This window comes from Puntigrus tetrazona, chromosome 16 (genome assembly GCF_018831695.1).
Source record: "Puntigrus tetrazona isolate hp1 chromosome 16, ASM1883169v1, whole genome shotgun sequence".
NCBI classification, from domain to species: Eukaryota; Metazoa; Chordata; class Actinopteri; order Cypriniformes; family Cyprinidae; genus Puntigrus; species Puntigrus tetrazona.
In genome coordinates, this window is record NC_056714.1 from 3,482,297 (window position 1) to 3,500,584 (window position 18,288).

The window sequence follows — 18,288 nt, forward strand, 5'->3', positions numbered from 1 at the left end:
GACATGCAGTGTTGGGAGACCTCGAGGAACTTGAGCCACTGTTCAAGATATAGTTACAAAATTGCAGTGGCTTTACTACATGGTTAGGAATTTCACAATATTGCACAAAAACCGTTTGTTTCCTTTTATTTAACAAATGAAATGGACTAGTTAATGTAATATTGTAATGTAATATTTTGTAAACAGCATAAAAGTTGAGAGTAAATATACAATATAAAAATTATTTGTGACGCGATCTGGAAAAAACACATTGGATGTCGCTGTAACAAGGCTCGGAGATACATTTGCAGCGTTTATTAAGATAAGCAAAGTCAAACAGGCAGATTTCATTACACAACGACAGGGATATCAATGGTAATCCAGGTCGGGGCAGGCGGCAAACAAACAGAGTTGCAGGAAACGGGATCACAAGGGCAGGCAGCAGAGAATCAAGAGAGGTTAAACAGTCTGTGGTCATGCGCAATAATATAAAGGAATGCAGGAGAAACGCTCAGTAGTGTTAGCAGGGACAAAACAAGACTTCGAAATGAGAGCGTCTGTGAGCACATCTTAAGTAGGGGAGTTTATAGGGATTAGTGATTAGTGTCAGGTATGGGGTGTTCTGGGAAATGGAGTTCTGAACGGTTAGTACTCGGGTGAGGGTGCCCTCCAGTGGTGATCGGAGAGAGCCACAGAGGTCTGGCTCATGATAGTCGGGCTGGCATGTTTTTAGGAAATTAGAAAAATAGGTTGAATGGCTTTTGTCCAAATTATGTTTTCATTAGATTATTGTTCTATGACATCTTGTCTGTCATCTCTGAAAATATCTTGGCACATTTCAGTTGCTTTGTGCAGACAAATAGCAAACAGAAAAGTCTTTCTCCTATAAAAGCATTGCGGAGATGCTTTCTCTTAACATGACAAATCAGTTATCCTATCAAAATAAACATATAATTTAAAACACAATAAAGGTGCATCAAAGCACATTTCCTGCCAGTCCTGTGTAAACTACGGCACACACAATATGTATTTATTTTATATTTATTTATTTTAATATTGTGAGATGGTGGAGCTCAAGAAAACAATGCAGTCTGAAGTAGCTACTCAATTAAACGATCTTGCTCGTCTCAATCTTGGTGATTCCCTAAAATGATGTTAAACAACTGAAAACTGTCCTTTTCAAGGCATTGTTAGTCTGTTTGTCAGCTTTCGTTAAACCTGTTAACTGAAGTGAAACTTGTTTCACTTTAAGCCTGTTTTAGTCCACGAGCCAACTTCCGATAGTCTTAACTTTTAAGGTCAAACTTTTATGGACAAAATAAAAACATTTTTGGAAAGGGCTTGAACCCAAAAGGTAAAATTTTGGGTTTTCCTCGATCACATCACATTTAAGTTGATTTGGACGTGGCAAAACATCTTGCACACAGTATTTACTTGTTGCCAATGTATGTGATCCAAAGTGGTGTAAACTTCCTGAAAAAAGCTTAGTTTAACAGTAAATCTTTCGTCCAACATTAAAATAACTGGCCTTAACTAATATGTACTTACCCTCAAATTGATCATTTGACACAATGCACTTATTGTGTACATGCATGTTGCACATTTTTTAAAATACCTATATGTAGTTACATCTGTAATTAACTTCTTGTACTCATTTTGATATCGGTGCATAGTAGTTAAAACCACCTAATATTATGCATTATGATAATATATAACAAAAAAACCTTGAATTATCTCTAATATTTTGAATTTGGACTGCAGTGCCCATATCATGAACTGGAAGAACTTGCCACTCTTGATCAGCACAAAGTAACAATTGCATTTTTCCTTCAACAACACACTTGTGGAAGGGTCAGTTGATCACACTTTTAATTTGGAACGTCCTTACAAATGGCATTCTCTTTCTGAAGTGCCCTTTATGGGCACCAAAAAATACTGGAAATTGGCCACTCCATGTCAAATCAGCCACTTTTATTTATATAGCACTTTTAACAACACAGATTGTATCAAAGCACTGAACAGTATCAAACAGGAGAATAGAATGTTAGGGATGTATAATGACGAGACTGAACAATTTGTTTTTAAATGCAGAGAACTTTATTTCTAGCTGTTTTCATCAATTTGATTAAAGAGAATCAAATTGACGGTAATAGCTAGAAATTAAGTGTCCCCAACAAGCCAGAGATGACAGCAGGAAGGAACCAAAACCCCATCCATTACAGAATGGAGGAAAAAAAAAATATTGGGAGAAACCAGAAACCAGGCGAGTTCTCCTCTGGCTGGACTGCCAGCACTTAATTTCCAGTTAAATTTTAAGTGCACTTATGTCTTCTGATCTGTCCACTGCTCATCTAGGTGTTCTGGTCTCTAAGAAACAGAACAAGAAAGAAAAAGACTAGGATTAGCGTAACGAGTACATTTGTGTTTTAAGAGGAGTGTTCCCGGTTCCGGCCGTTCTAATTAATGCAGCCTAACAATCCTTTAACGGATTTGAATAATAGAAGCGTTTTAGTGTGTTATGTGTAGGCTAGGTTAAAATTATGTGTCTTTAATCCAGATTTAAACTGAAAGAGTGTGTCTGCTTCCCGAACAGTGTTAGGGAGATTGTTCCAGAGTTTTGGTGCTAAATAGGAAAATGATTTTCTACCGGCAGTCTATGTCCAGCAGGTTATTCAGTGCAGCACTCGTAAAAAATAATTGAGCTAAATAGAGGTTTTATGTTGACATATACACAGAAAATAACAAAAGACATACTTCCTCTGCCCCCCAAAAGCAACCTAATGTACATGTTTCCTTGTTCCTTGTTTTTGCATTTGTAAGACTGTTAGGCTATTTTTTCTGATACTAAAGCCTGATGTTTTCAAGATGCACCAAAAGTCTGAAAGGAAAAATGATGAGGGCCAGAGTTTGTGCAGGGACCCTTACTTTTTTTTTTTTTGCTATCGTATGCTTCTTATAAAATATATTCCAGCTTAGGCTCTGTGAGCTCTATAGTGTTGTCAGCATGTTCACATTCAATTTAGGTCGGTGCATTTCTAGCCACCTAAGAATTTGATTGATGGATAGACAGACAGACAATATTGGCAATGCCAGTGCCTAAACCGATGTTAGAATGGACTTTCACTTCCATAGATACATAGAATTTGTCAAAGATAGAGATAGAGCTTCAAATACATCAAATAGAATCTTAGCCATATCCAGTTTTCAAACAAAGCTAAAAGGAACAGATTTGTATATCACATTCCATTTTACTTCATTTATAGTGTTTAATTATGCATCATCAGTACCTTATTACATAAATAAAAAACATAATTTCCTACAGCATCGTAACCTTATTGAATTCTTTAATTACAAAAAAGATACTTGTCAATAAGTGAGAATTCCTTTTTTATGCATTTTATCATTACACTCTATGGTAGAAGTGTCTTATTTCCCAGCAGAATAATATAACTCTGACTCCTGTGGTTTTCCTATGAGATAAGTAACAAAGAATATTGCATTTCTCAAACTGAAGAGAGCTGTAACAGATCACCTTTAAGCCCACATGGTTTTCCATATTAGCATAAATATTTCAGTATGCTTATATATAATTTTTAATAATAGCAATAACAAAAAACAAACAAAAAACATTTATAAATTACAAAAAGCACAAATAAATTCTAGGTTAAATTCAAAACATAAGACCACAATAATAGTAGATAGCCTTTGATACACTCCGATATACTTTCAATTATCTTCATAAACTGACCTGCCTAAATAGATATTGCCTTGTAATATCTATTTAATTTTGTCAAGTGACAAAACTTTAACATTTTTGTTCAAAAAAACTTGACCTCAGGATAGAGCTAAACCTGTTATGAGTGTACTATCTAGCTTTAGCTAAATTGTGTTAGTCACTGAAATTAGTAGTCATTAGTACACGGAAAACCGTTTCGAGGAAAAACCATCGGCTCAATGTGCTCATTAAATGGCTCATTAAATGTCATAATAACAATTAAACAAATAAAGACTTAACAAAACAACAAGCACAACATTTTATAATGTGTGAAATAGGGGTGTTCTCTGAAAAAGCAAGAAAGGAATTGACTCAAAGAAATTCTGATGGAAAAATAATTGACAGTGCAATATTAAAGCAAGGCAAATATTATCATGTTGACAAATAATATATAATATACTGATCACATGTTTTAAATTAAGTCCAATAGCGACACCAGTGGACAAGGATTGAGAAGGAAACAGTGTGTATTTTGCTCCTTTGAGCCCATTGCGTTGTCTTCGCTCACGTACATGATACACAATGTCACTCCCGCTGCAGGCTTAATCTTGGTCTGTACACACAGAGATTGGCAATTTCTTAGGTAGTGACACTCACATTTATATAAAATCTGCATAAGTGTACAGAACCAAACCGAACATCAACCACTGGTAATGTGTGATCATTCTCGTTTGCTGCTGACAGTCAGTGCTAGCAAATCAGAAGAATGCAGATTCGTGTCTTGACTAAAAGTTTCTCTCTCCCAGTAAATGGTTGCCATCAGAACGAGAGTGCAATCAGCTGATGAAAATATAAACAATAATCCGCAAGTAATCCACACCGCTGCACTAAATCAGTTAACGTGAAGTGAAAATCTGCATGTTTCAATTGCTGTTGTTACACTTACAGGACGATCAAATCTTTGTTAAATATTGACCAAACATTTAATTCAAATATCCCAAAAAAATTATAATTTGGTCACCTTTTTGCTGCAGCCTGTTTAATTTCTTCAACAAAAACATGGACATCAAAACCGTTACCAAAATTGACCATTTGTTGTATAATAGTAAAACTGGTCTTGTTTCATGTGATTTCTGAATGCACAAAAACAATCACACTGTATTAATAAAATCTTATAGGTAACTGTCTAGAGTACAATTGTAGTATATGCTCTGATAAATAATATTGCAGGGATTTGGACAAACAACATATATGGGTGTATTGGTTGGAGGACAATTTTAACTAAAGTATGTTATATACTTTCCATTAAGACCCTGAAGAATCATATCAACTTGTGTAAAATGGGCACCGGATGAACACTTTAATAATACCATCTTCTTACAACTGGGCAGATTATGACTTCACAACACATTAACTGATGGATGATGGGCTAGAGCCCATGCGGATTAGTGTGTGTGTGTGTGTGTGTGTGTGTGTGTGTGTGTGTTTAATCAGCTGTTTGGACTCTTATTCTGACTGCACACATTCACTGCAGTGGATCCATTTTGGATTGAAAACATAAACATGCTGCGATGATGAGGAGCAAATGAAGGCGTAAAAGCCAACACACTATGAAGTTGACCATTATGTATTGCCTGACAAACCTAAATGAAGTTAACACCTATGTAAAGCTGTGAGATGTGATGAGATGATCTCCACAGCAACAGCGAGCTTCCTTGCGCTCTATGAGCGTAGTCCCTGTGCAACCTCCAGAGCCTCCAAGAACGACGAAGTTTATCATTAGACACCGCGAGTGCAGGTACTTTTTCATGCGTCATTTGATTAATAGAATAATTTCTGGGTAACGTTTTATACATTGTTGTCTCTGGTGGGACTCAAAAGCGAAGTGTTGATTAATGGGAAGAGGCATGGAAATGGTAATCTCCACTTTTGAAATTCATGACCTACTTTTTTGCACTAGTTTTAACTTCCACCACTTCTTAGGACCTGGGTCTCTCATTTCTTATCTTTAGTAATAGAATATTTCTGTCAGGTCACCACCATAGTTCCCTTGAGCCAATCTTTTACACTATATATATAATCAAGAAAAAGCTTAGGTAAACTACTCATTTGTGTGTATTTGGCATTGTAGAGGAGAATGTCACATTTGCCTCTTATTTGCAATTCCCACTGTGAGACATGCTATAGGACAGCTTCAAAAGGCATCTAGTACACACACACACACACACACACACACACACATATATATATATATATATATATAACGTGTATACAACTTTACTGTATATTTTAATTTCAGCTTCAGACATTCTCCTCTATGGAAAAATGTTCAGTGCTTGTTTGACATGATCAGTCAGCAGCTATCTCCTCCATTAGTGTTAGAGACAAGAGTGAATGATGAAAAATGAAAATAAACAGGTAGTTGTAGGCATCAGGTGACCTTAAACAGTACGTTTGTTGAGGAGAAACTGTGTTCTGCTTTCAAATATGACTTTTAATAATTACAGATGAATATCTGACAGTTGAGAGACAAAGTGTTTTGTTATGTTTTGGTGTTCAATTTGTATCATTGCTTGCTTTTCACGCAACATTCCTGAAGATACTCTATGAAATAGTTATCTTGAAGTAGTATGCTTTGCTCACACGGTTGAATTTCAATCCTAGTTTTGTTTCCTGATGAATTTCAATCCCAATGTTAGGTCCCTGCTAAAAAATGGTATTAGGGCTCCTCTGGTCTTTTAGTTCGTGCATCACTTGTGAGCAAAAGTTATCTGTCTTATCCTTTCTAAATGGCCATCATTCAGAGCATGCATCAATGTCTCAAACTCTGAAAATACATTTTTCTTAACCGCTATCTGTAGGGAAAAGTTTAGTATATTTAAAACTTCATACACCTTCATGCATCACACTTGCCATAGGTTGCTAAGACAAGGATCAATATTCCCTCTGCTAGGCTTCCAAGCATTTCAGGATACTGGAGCTAATTAAAATTGCCCCGAAACCACATACTGACATCTGCGATATTATTTTAGATCAGCATAACCTATTCTCTGCAACATTTCTTCCAGAAGTGTATATACTCTGCAATTGATTTCTTTAGCATGGCCTAGCCATAGCGCTATGAAGAAAATTGCATCATTATGAAAAGACAACCCTTTAGAAGTTTGCAGAAGTTCCACAGTTATGTTTTGTCTAAAAATCTTTGATTTCTCTTCAGAAAGGTCATATATTCATCTTATTTTTAGGTTCTACATGGTGATAGATATTAAAAGTTGGTTGATGGTATATAATCTACAGTAAGCAAATTTCACCGTTTGCGCCTTATGAAGGATAATTAGATGGTTTTTGTTTGTTTGTTTGTTTGTTTTTTTCACTCTAATACAAGACTGCTTATATATGATAAAGTGGAGTTAATAAAAAGCAACTGGTGTACCAGACTGCCAACCAAATGAAGGTAATAAAGGGAAAGTACAAAATGTATTAAAGTAACAATTATCTTGTTAAAGGGTACCTATTATGTCCCTTCTTACAAGATGTAATGTTCTAATATTTATAACAGCTGGCAAATTTCAGTGTTGGGGTGTGTCTAAGAATATTTTAATTTTGGAGTGTATCGCTTTAAATGCGAACGAGCTGCATATTCCTCATGCCTCATCTCCAGAACATGACGTCACATATACATGCATGTCTCTGCATTGCATATCTGCAGCAATAAACAGGTGTAGAGCACCAGTGCTCAGCCATACATGTAGGAAGTCAAATGCGCTGCACTTGGGATAAAACAGCGAGATTATCAAGCCAAATAAATAAAACTCGCGCTACCAATGGCGCAAACTAATTTCACAATCACGGCACCGATCAATTAAAAATACTTAAAGTACGCTCACATATACAGTTAAAACTCTGAACACTAGAACTACATGACATTCACAAAGGAGTTGGGAGTGATACACATATTTAAGTAGATTTTGAGATTAATTATCTTGAAAAATTAAGCAATCCACAGCATTCTCAGCAGCTCAGATGTTAGGAGTGGGTGGATTTTTATTATCGTTGGGTAGTCACACACTGCCAACACACATTTATGTCCAATCACCATATAAAAATGGATTTTGCATAATAGGGTTTCTTTAAAGTACAATAAATAGATGTAGTTGCTTGTTTGGCATAAAAGGAGATGTGGGGGTGGGATTGGGGGTGGGGTGTGGGGTTGGGGTCATTTTCATTCTAAAATACTTTTTTTCTTCTTCATATTTTAGGTGCACTAGCTTATCCCTTTTATAGCGAAATGGTCCTGATTCTCGTGTTGTTGTATTGGCCAAATCTGGGCCTGTGTTCGGTTAGGAAACTTCAAACCTCAGACCAACAGACATTGTGATGGAATTCTTATAACCTGCCTATAAACAAACAGTATGAAATAATGTCAACAAACTTAAGACATAAAACGATGATTAAAATAGGAAATATAAGCAGTTTCCATCATGCAAAATGACTGATACATTTAGCTGACTGACTTCTCATCCCTGTGCCATGTTGCATAAAATATAATTATTTACAGCACAGTAAAGGCTTAAATAAAACATAATCCTTTATTTTACTGAAATGCACTAATTCAGTGGTGCTGAGAAAGTCTCTCTTCAGGATGTGAAAATAAGCACCACATGGCTTGCTAAAATCTACACAAAACATCCAAACAATTACAATGTGACTCCATGGCAACCACCCATAAAACACTAGCATGGTAAGCAACGCAGTTTTTTTCTGAAAAATTAAAAATATATATTTTTTACATCTAATTCACCATCAGTCCACATTAACTTGCCAAACAATAAAAATTTTAATGACAGAAAACAGGCTGTCAAGACACACCATCTGATTGGAATAACAATTTGAGACATTTATAATACATCTGTTTCACGTGTTCATTAAGCACCGTCTTTACAACAAATCATTTTTATCTTGTCATTTTTTTTCACTTAGTTCTAAAGGAAACGGCAAACCCTGGTGCGCTACATTTAAATTTCTCCCAGATGGATGCCAAATGCTTTCACAGTTTTAGCATTTATTTATAACAAGGACAAGCTGCCAAAACATGACAGCCTTGCAACGAGTGCAAAATAAGTTTAGCATGATAATCTTGCCATAAAATCACAGCTACGTTATTAAGAGGAGAGCGGAAAATGAACTGAAGTAAAGCACTGAGAAAAAAAAGCTGTCATACACACATGCAAGCAAAGTAATTTAAACTATTGACCAGATTGCAGATCAGTAATATGTACGGATAACACTAAATGACATGCTTATTAAATCATATATGGAACACTCTGCTCTAGATTTACTGAACTGCTTTCTGAAGCCCCTTATTTAATAAAGAATTCAGTAAGGTAATTATTACTCAACAGAACCAAATTTATATTTGTATTTCTAAGCTACCCCACCTATACCCATCATTTTATCTTTTTTAGTAAACTGAACTTACCAAACATGAACAACTTAGTGTATTGATTCATTCACACCTCTGACCTGGGCCAATAGTAAAAGAAAATATTATAGGCTACTAAATGCATATGCCCTGCAGCCTTTGCTGTTGAGCACGTTGCATTTGACAGAGCAAATAACAGCAATGTTATCAAACCGTTTTTTAAAATTTCAAACACTGACATGGAAGTCCTGCAGCTGTTGTCGTGTTGCGTTCAGCTTGTTGTGGGTGATGGTGCTGTAACGGTGAATGCCCAGCATGTCTTGTCTGTTGCAGTCGCGCAAGAGTTAATGTGAAGCTGCACTGGTATGATGGAACCATGCCTCTGGAGCCTTACCTTGCCCGTGTGTGGCTAGCAGCCTGGCGAGCTGGATGGAGCTTAGAAGACATTGTAGTCCACATGATGCTGGTGCTTGAGAGTTCAGAGCTTCTGGTGAAGCAGCAGGACTACTGTACACTTACTGAAGCAGAGGTGAAAAAAATCAAGATGAGTTGATTTAAAAGAAGGCTGAGATTCTGCGGTTGCTTGCTGAAAACAGAGTTAACCCTTTAACGCATACGCTCAAAATAGTACATCTGCTATTGGTGGTTCGATCGAAATGTTATGAAGCAATGAGAATCATTTTGAAGAAAATAAAAATAAAGAATTAATTCGATGGTTTGTCTTCTCTGTTTCTCTCCGTAGTGCATTAAAATCAAAGTTTTAAATAGTGATAGACATTAAAAGGTGGTCTGTGTGGTGCGGCAGTTTGCGATCAGTAAATATTCTCCAAAATAATGCTACAGTGACGCAGAGGAGATGGGGGCATCTGCTGAAAAATGTGAAACTAACTTGTGAAAAGATTACGCCAGTGATAGCGAAGCTGCATGAATCTAAAAGATACAATCCATGCTATAGCTTTGGCTTGGAAACTACTGGTGGGCAACCCCTAATGCTGTCCCCAAACCTCAATATCCCCTGATGTAATGTAATGCCACTTGGCCTCTGCAGTGCCCCAGCCACAATTTTGAAGCTTGAAGAGAAGGTGCTGGCAGCAGGTTCCAGCATTAGCCATATGATTTACTTTGATGCCCTGTTCTTCAAACTCTGCTCCTTGAGGGCCACTGTCTTGCTGAGCTTAGCTCTAAGCCTAATTAAACATACCTGATCCACCTATTTGAAGTCTTTAGGAGTTCTAGAGACTTCCAGGCATGTGTGTTGAGGTTGGTTGATGCTAAACTCTGCAGGACAGTGGTACTACTGGAGCTGAGTTTGACACACTCACGTTGGAGCCATAGCTTTGTGGGCAGTCAGTAAAAAATCATTGCAGAAGTAGATGAAACTAAGGCATTAGTCTGTCTTAGTGTGTCCACACAACTCCAAATACTTGTTTGTGGTCTAGATGGATTATATGTAAATAAATACACATTGAATGAATAATATATGAACTTCCCATGCAGTCTTAAATGAATCACTGTTGGTCTCGTCTCTCGTAGAGACTCTAAAGGAGCTAGCATCAAATTCTCAGAGACCAGTTGTACTCACTCCTCCTCAGCTCAATACAATTATTAAGTTTGTAGTTAAATGTGAAATTCCCTTGTACGCCAGTATACAGATGAAGGTGTAGACAGCGAGAGATGTTGTTATTCAGCACAAATGCGCGTCTGCATGGAGGAGATAGCAGACAGATTGACCAATCAATTTTGTAGAAGCAGTTAAACACACAAACTCTTAACTTGGTCGATAGAGAGATTAGACCTCAAGGAAGGCTGTATATTGAATTAGATGTCTGAGTATGTACCAACTGCTTGAACACTTTAAAGATGGTCTCTTCTCTCTCGCAGAGAATTTATACCATTGTGGATTAAAAAAAAAAAAAAAAAAAAAAAGTGACAACTTGTCCAAAGAACAGAAGTCGATATATAGTTCGACTTCAGTGTGTTTTTTATTATAATCACTTGTTAAAAACAGCTATGATGATACTGGAATTTGGAAATTAGTTTGAGGTAATTTTAACTAGCATTTGAAACCAACATACAAAAACACCACTAGGGGAAAAAAATGTAATTAGACTTTTGGTTCTAAACGTTATAGTTGATATAATAAGCTACTTAGCAGACAGAAATTGACAATTTCCCCAAGTGACAACTAGCCCAAGTCTCTCCTATTATATGCACACTTGTCACTATGGTCAGGGAATATGTGAAATAGGCCTACATGTATCTACATTTATCTAGTACTATCCATAGAAAAGTACCTGTAAACAGATGAAAGGTAGGCTGTGCGTATGCTAAGTTTCAGATAGCAGCGGTGTAGGGCCGGAATAGCGGAGATTAATCTGCTTTTGCATTACAGCACTTATCCTCAAACATGAAAGGGACACATCCTCATTCACAAGCTTAACTTTGCCAACGCCGCATTTTATTTGCAGACAAAGAAACCAAGTTTTAGAGTATTCTTGCGAGCTGCATTTTCCCAGCACAATCTTGCTCATCATTCCACTAAGAGGCGTCAAAAGAACATCTTGGATTATTACTGTGTAAGAAGAGAGATCTTTTTTTTTTTAAATAATCCTCCTAATCTGTAAACACGCTGGAATCCTTTCAATTCAATTGCTTTTAGACAAGAAATCCCCAAAATCATCTTACTGCCAAACAGTGTCTTAAGCTAAACTAGGTCGTTTCCCTTAATTCGTTCATTACACAAACCTTTTCATTTATTTTCAACAACCTTAAACCACAATTCTAAAATAAGAACCAATATCTGAAGAAGAGAATGTGAAGGCATTGTCGGAATTACCAGGAAGCATGGAAAGTGAATCAGGAAATATCCATTTAATCTGAAACGTGTCCCTGTCTGATGAATATTAATCACAACAGCACAATCAGAGGCGCACAAATTAAAGACACTCATCATCTGGCGTTCTATAAAGGCAGGTTCATTTTCTCAAGAAATATCAATGACATACTCTATGACTTCCCTTCAGCACGTGTTGAAAGATGTGCTGTAGGAGGCGAATTCGCTAAAAGTGTCGCTTTTATAGGCTACAAATAATGTCTTTTACAATTTAACCAGGTTCTAAATCCACTAAAAACGATGAGCCACGAGTAATTAAGAAAATAAATAAAAATACTAATTCTTTTCAGCGCAAACACGTCTCCTAATGCGTGCCTGCCACAGTTATTGCTGCACTATTATTGCCCACAATGAAGTTTCAATTAAAAGAGATGTTTGTGTAGATTTTTTTTTCTGTTTTAGCAGTCAATGCAGCAACTGATGGAGAAGAGAATTATAACTAGGCAGATATCCAAATGTAGTGCACTTTCGGAATTTTAATGAGATGATTGACATGCATGCATAGATTTGTGGACTGATGCAGTCCTAGCAATGTATGCCAGATAAGCTACTTTGTACTTCCGAACCTGCAATAGCTTTCACGACCAACCCATAAGATAGTGAACTGCACAATGATATTGCTTTTATGCAACAGTTCATTAACACATAACTCATATCGATTAACTCATGTTTCAAATTAAAATTGGCCAGTCGGCTTGTGTATTTATGCACTAACAAAAAAGTCAGAAAAACAGTCACCAAACAATGAAACTAATTCTGAAACAGAGACATAGATTTCCCCAACACTGCACATAGTTTTATGCAGTCACTTGGCTTTAGCTCTATAGTGGGGTTTTCCATTTGTCATTTGTCTACTCTCTGCAGACAAACTTTCACAACCCTTCTCTCCACTCAGCTTCCACTCTTCCACAAGAGTGGATTTCCATTCAAGAGAGTGAACAAATCATGTACTTGAGTATAAGTACGGAAAGCTAAAAAAAGGTTACCCCAGTAAAAGCGGCCATTATCAACTTTACTTAATTAAATGTATTTAAATTTTTAATAAAATCGAGTATTAAAAGTAAAAGTAATGATTGATTACCATTTCTAACAAGCCAGTTATCATTCAGAACTGATAAGAAAGATTACATTTAACATGTGCTTGCTGGCAAAAAATTAAACAAAATGTACAAAATCGAAACACAGAACTTGAAAAATGTTAAGTTATCGATAACAAGCTAATCGGTGAAATAACAGTATTTTCAATATATTGCAATATTTTAAAAACTGAGGAAGGACAAATAATAATTAATGTAGTGATGTTCCATAGGGAAAAAATATTTAATAATTTCAGGTTATGTTTACACCACAAAAACTGCTTTTTATATGAAACATTTTATGTTTTATCAAAGGTAATAGGGTGACTATGTGGTATCAATATTTAAAATATAGTAAAGGAAAAAAGGTGTAGCCACTAAAATTATATATATATATATATATATATATATATATATATATATATATATATATATATATATATATATATAGTTAAAAATTTGCTGCACAAAACAGGCAACAATGCACTGGAGAAGTTTTTTAAAATTATACTTGAAATATTTACAGTTATAAATTATTGAAGGAGTCATTCATTAAAAAAATAATATAATAATAATATATATATATATACACACACTTCTCCTGCAGGTTTACAAGCACTGATGCAGCTCTCATCCTCCTTTTTATATATATATATATATATATATATATATATATATATATATATATATATTTCTGTCAAAATTATAAAGAAAGCAAATATTGCGTCTGGTTAATTTGAAGTAAACAAGCTTTGGTAGAAAGTTTTCCCTGTGTTATTTAACTCGTATGGCTGGTAGCATGACAGACGGTACACTTCCCCTGCAGGTCCAGGGTTATATGCACAGACACAGAGCGTGATCCTCTTACGCCTGCTGCAGCTCTCATCTTCCTACACGGTTCGTTCAGTTAACACGAGCAACCTCTCAGTGCTGTGGTCTCTTGCCAAATCTCGCTTCTTTCAATTGGCGTTCCTTTTCTTTCAACAATTTATTTTTTATAGAAAGTACTTGTTGCAGTTTGTTGTAATGTGTTTGGTTCAAGAGACAGTATTTCAGTATTGTTTTGTCTTGAATTCAGTTTCTGTGTATCTTGGTTTTGAAGTTGAAAACGATTGTAGATTTGATCCTGATTTCACAGTATTGAATTGATTGTGTTGCTACTCTTTCACTGTAGATTTTGTTGTTGTTGTTGTTTTTTTCAGTATGATTGTTATTTGAGCATTTGGTGGAAATGTTACACCCCTTACCATAATGTGCAGCCACGTCCCAGCGTTATGACACAAAAACAATAAAAGCCATTACAAATGAGGTATTCGTTGCATCCAGTGGGGACATAATTACTAATCATAATGACTTAGTACTGTCTTTTTACACATCACATTGCCTTGTAAACAACACCATGTCTTCATTTTTCATAACTGTTATAAAGAATATCTCTTCGGATTTGAGATTTTGCAACTTTAGGGATCCCTCCCCTCCTAATCCTATATATCTATATATCTATATATTCAAGGGCTAAATATCACATTATTGAGATCGCTTCGACCTCCATGAAAAAACATTAAGCAGAATTGACTTGGAGTTATGGGGTTTCACCGACAGTTTGAGCAGATCTAAGATTTAGTCACAATTTAATACGTCTCATTGGCTATATTTGTAAAACAGGGTGATTTTTCCTTTTGATAAGATTACTAACTGTTTCTGGTTAGGTTTTGTTTCTCTATGAGAAAACCAGAGTGTTTTTAGGGTCGTGATATTCATATGATGATTGTTTTCTGCTGCCACATTTATTTAACGTGTTATCATGCATACAGTGAGATTGGCAACATACAGATGTTTCATGAATCACATGTGAAATTAAAGGGTTAGTTACTCCACTCCAAAGTGAAAATGTTATCCCCATGTTATCCCGTAAAAGCTTCATTCCTCTTCAGAACACGAATTAAGATATTTTGTATCTTTTGTCTTTTTGTATTTATTATGTTTTGACTGAGCCTGGTTTCTCCCAAGGTTTTTTTTTCCATTTTTGTCACAGATGGACTTTTTGTTCCTTGCTGCTGTCGCCTCTGACTTGCTTAGTTGGGGACACTTAATTCCCAGTGATATTGTCAACTTGATTGGACAGATACTATTTAAACTGAACTGAGCTGGGTTATGACACCACTGAATTCAATGATGAACTGCTTTTAACTGAAAATTGAGTGCTTGTTCTTGTCCCTTTATTTTTATTATTATTGTGGCTCAAAGTCATGGAGGAACCATTCTGTTTTGATTAGTTTGGGCTTTGTTTTCAGTGGTTTCTTTGTTTCGGCCCATCTAGTTAGTTGTCATGGTTATTGATCTGAGGTCAGTATGTACAGGTGTGTTATTATTATACCCATTTGGTTCCTTTCTCTTCAGTGTTAGTTTGGTCAGGTATCATCAATGTATGCGGCATCCTGCACAGGGACTGCATATTTAATATAATAATACAATTTAACCGTTAAAGCTTTTTTTATAGCAAATATGTTGTGTGTAGTCCCTGTTAAATAATTGTAAACTAATATTTTTCAATATTTAAAAAAAAAGTGACATTGTACCATTTACTGTGCATTCAGCAGGCAGGGTTTACTACGGGAACAGTATAAACTTGATATAAGAACCTCATTTAAACCTAGTATTAGCATCCACCTCAGGAGATCCAATTAGCACTAAGTCCAAGTGAGTCATGCTATTTGATTGCTTAAATTACATTCAGAAATGATCGGGGACACATGCCCACATTGATTTGTAGTGTAAACACTAATGTGTCCTGATGTGTCCTAAAAGGCACATAGAAAACAAGGGTTTTGAACTTTGCAACTGTTAAAAGAAAACTAACTCAATAGACCCATATACAGGACATTGTGAAGATAGACCCTCCTGTCAGTGACATCTAAATGACATGGTGCTCACTAGAGACCAGTTTAAAACACATGTTAATTTAATGTATAAAAAGTAATATATCTCAGGTGACCACTTGTGATCAGATCACCCATGATGGATGTTAATGCCAGGTGTAAACGGGGCCAACGACTTTCCTTTCTGGTTGCATGAATCAAGATTGTTGTCAACTTAGGCGAGACTACCAGTGAATTGTAAATAGCTGAGAAGCAATGGCGCTGACCTCCTACTTGTCTTTGAGCTATTCTTGTCCTTCAGAGATGTTCGACCCTTCGTGACCCTAATGCGTAAAAAATGAATCGTACTCACCGCCACATGACCTACAACGTACTGCAAAAATTACAACCTGAACTCACTAGATCAGTAAAACCTGTTATTCTGCAAACTGTAACAAATGGTGACCTAGAATCATTCAAACGGAAAACACATATACAATGCAGATACTGTAATACCTCAAAACAGCAGACAATTACACACACATACAGCATAGGTGTTTTGTCGTTAGTAAATTCATCAAATGGCAGTCTGCATTCAGACTATTAGTTGTGCGTTTTTGCTAGTTAATAAACAATATCGTTCTAAAATGAGATCGAATGAGGAATATCAAGCATATCTGCTAGAAAAAGAAAGAAAGAAAATCAATCCAAACCTCCTCACTGACTTTCTTGTAGTTTCTGACTTATAACAAAAATAAAAAAAATCTGAAAAATGTTTTACAGCTTCTATGTGACAACAGGTACAGTAAACAAGCTAAAAAGCCCAGAAATAGATATATTTTTTTAATTAAGCGTTTAAGGACACAGAAGTAGAGCGCAATGTGTCATATTACACTGAGAACGATGTGCACTGGAGAGAAACGTAACTGGCGAGAGGAAGTTTCCATCCATTTTTAACCATGTTTTAGTGTTTTAACCGTGATTATTTCACCACCCTCAACCTGAGAGTAGGAGATATATCGAGAAACTACATTTTATTGGACTATGTCAGTGTCCCGAAGATCAAAACAAATAGCTTAGGTAGCTTTTAGCTTACTTTATGAAAGAGGTGCAGTTTATTACTAATATGATAGGACAAATTAGCCATTGAAATAGCCATGTTAGCAAGCTGTAGCTTCGGGCCAACTGGTATCCGTCCACTTTGATATTTACTTCTTAATGGCCTGGTTTCACAGACAGGGCTTAGACTGAACCAGGATTAGTTTCATTTAGGACATTTACAGTAAATGAGTTTGGTAACACTTTAGAATACCGCTTCTTAGTTACTGAATATCTACGGGGTAACGCACTAACTAACTCGCTACTAAGGAAGTTGTATTAACTAATTAGTGTGTACTACAATTTTATGACTGTGTTACGTAACAGTTAGCTAATCAATAACTAATGTATTCTGTCATACCTCCTGAAGAACTAATATTAATTATATACTAGTTAATGTTCAAGAAAAGTAATTATATGAAATAGCTACTATGAAATGAATTAATTTGTTTTCTGAAACACTGCATGAAAACTGTTAGGTGATTATTCGTTTTTTCGTCTTGGGTAGTTTGCGTTGTGTTAACGTCTAACCCTTTAACCCTTTTAATCTTTTCACATTAGGATGGGCATAATGTTTCAGGTTCAAACCAGGTCCTGCAGAAACATTAGATATTTATATATTTCTTTATTATTAATGAGTTCCCTACTGTTTCAGGTTCTAAGAAAATTCCTGTGGAATTATCTGATCAGTCTTTACACATACAGTACTGTATATAAAATATAAAAACTAAGGTAAGTTATCGCAAGGCACTGGAGTAGTGGTGGGGTTCCTATCATAAGCTGATTTTTTGCTAAATAATTCATTACACAGGCAAAACCTCTATAAAATGTATTGCATTTATTAATATTGCATTTCCATACTACGACTACTACTACTACTAATAACATTTATATGAAAGGGTCACAATTCAATGCGATTGTGTATGACTGTTCATTAGTATTTACTTCATAGTTATTTTTCTTCAACATAAACTAGTAGATAATTAATATTTTTCAGGAAGTATGACAGAAAGCATTAGTTATTGATTAACTGCTAACTGTTACTTAACATAATCATAAAATTGTAGTACATATTGATTGGTTAACACAAAATCCTTAGTAATTACCAGTAATGAGTTAAGTGTTAATTAATAATTATCTTTTAGTTATGCAGTAAGTAATAAACATATTTTAAAGTTTTAAAGTTACCAAAAAAAAAAAAAAAAAAAAAAAAAAAAAAAATATATATATATATATATATATATATA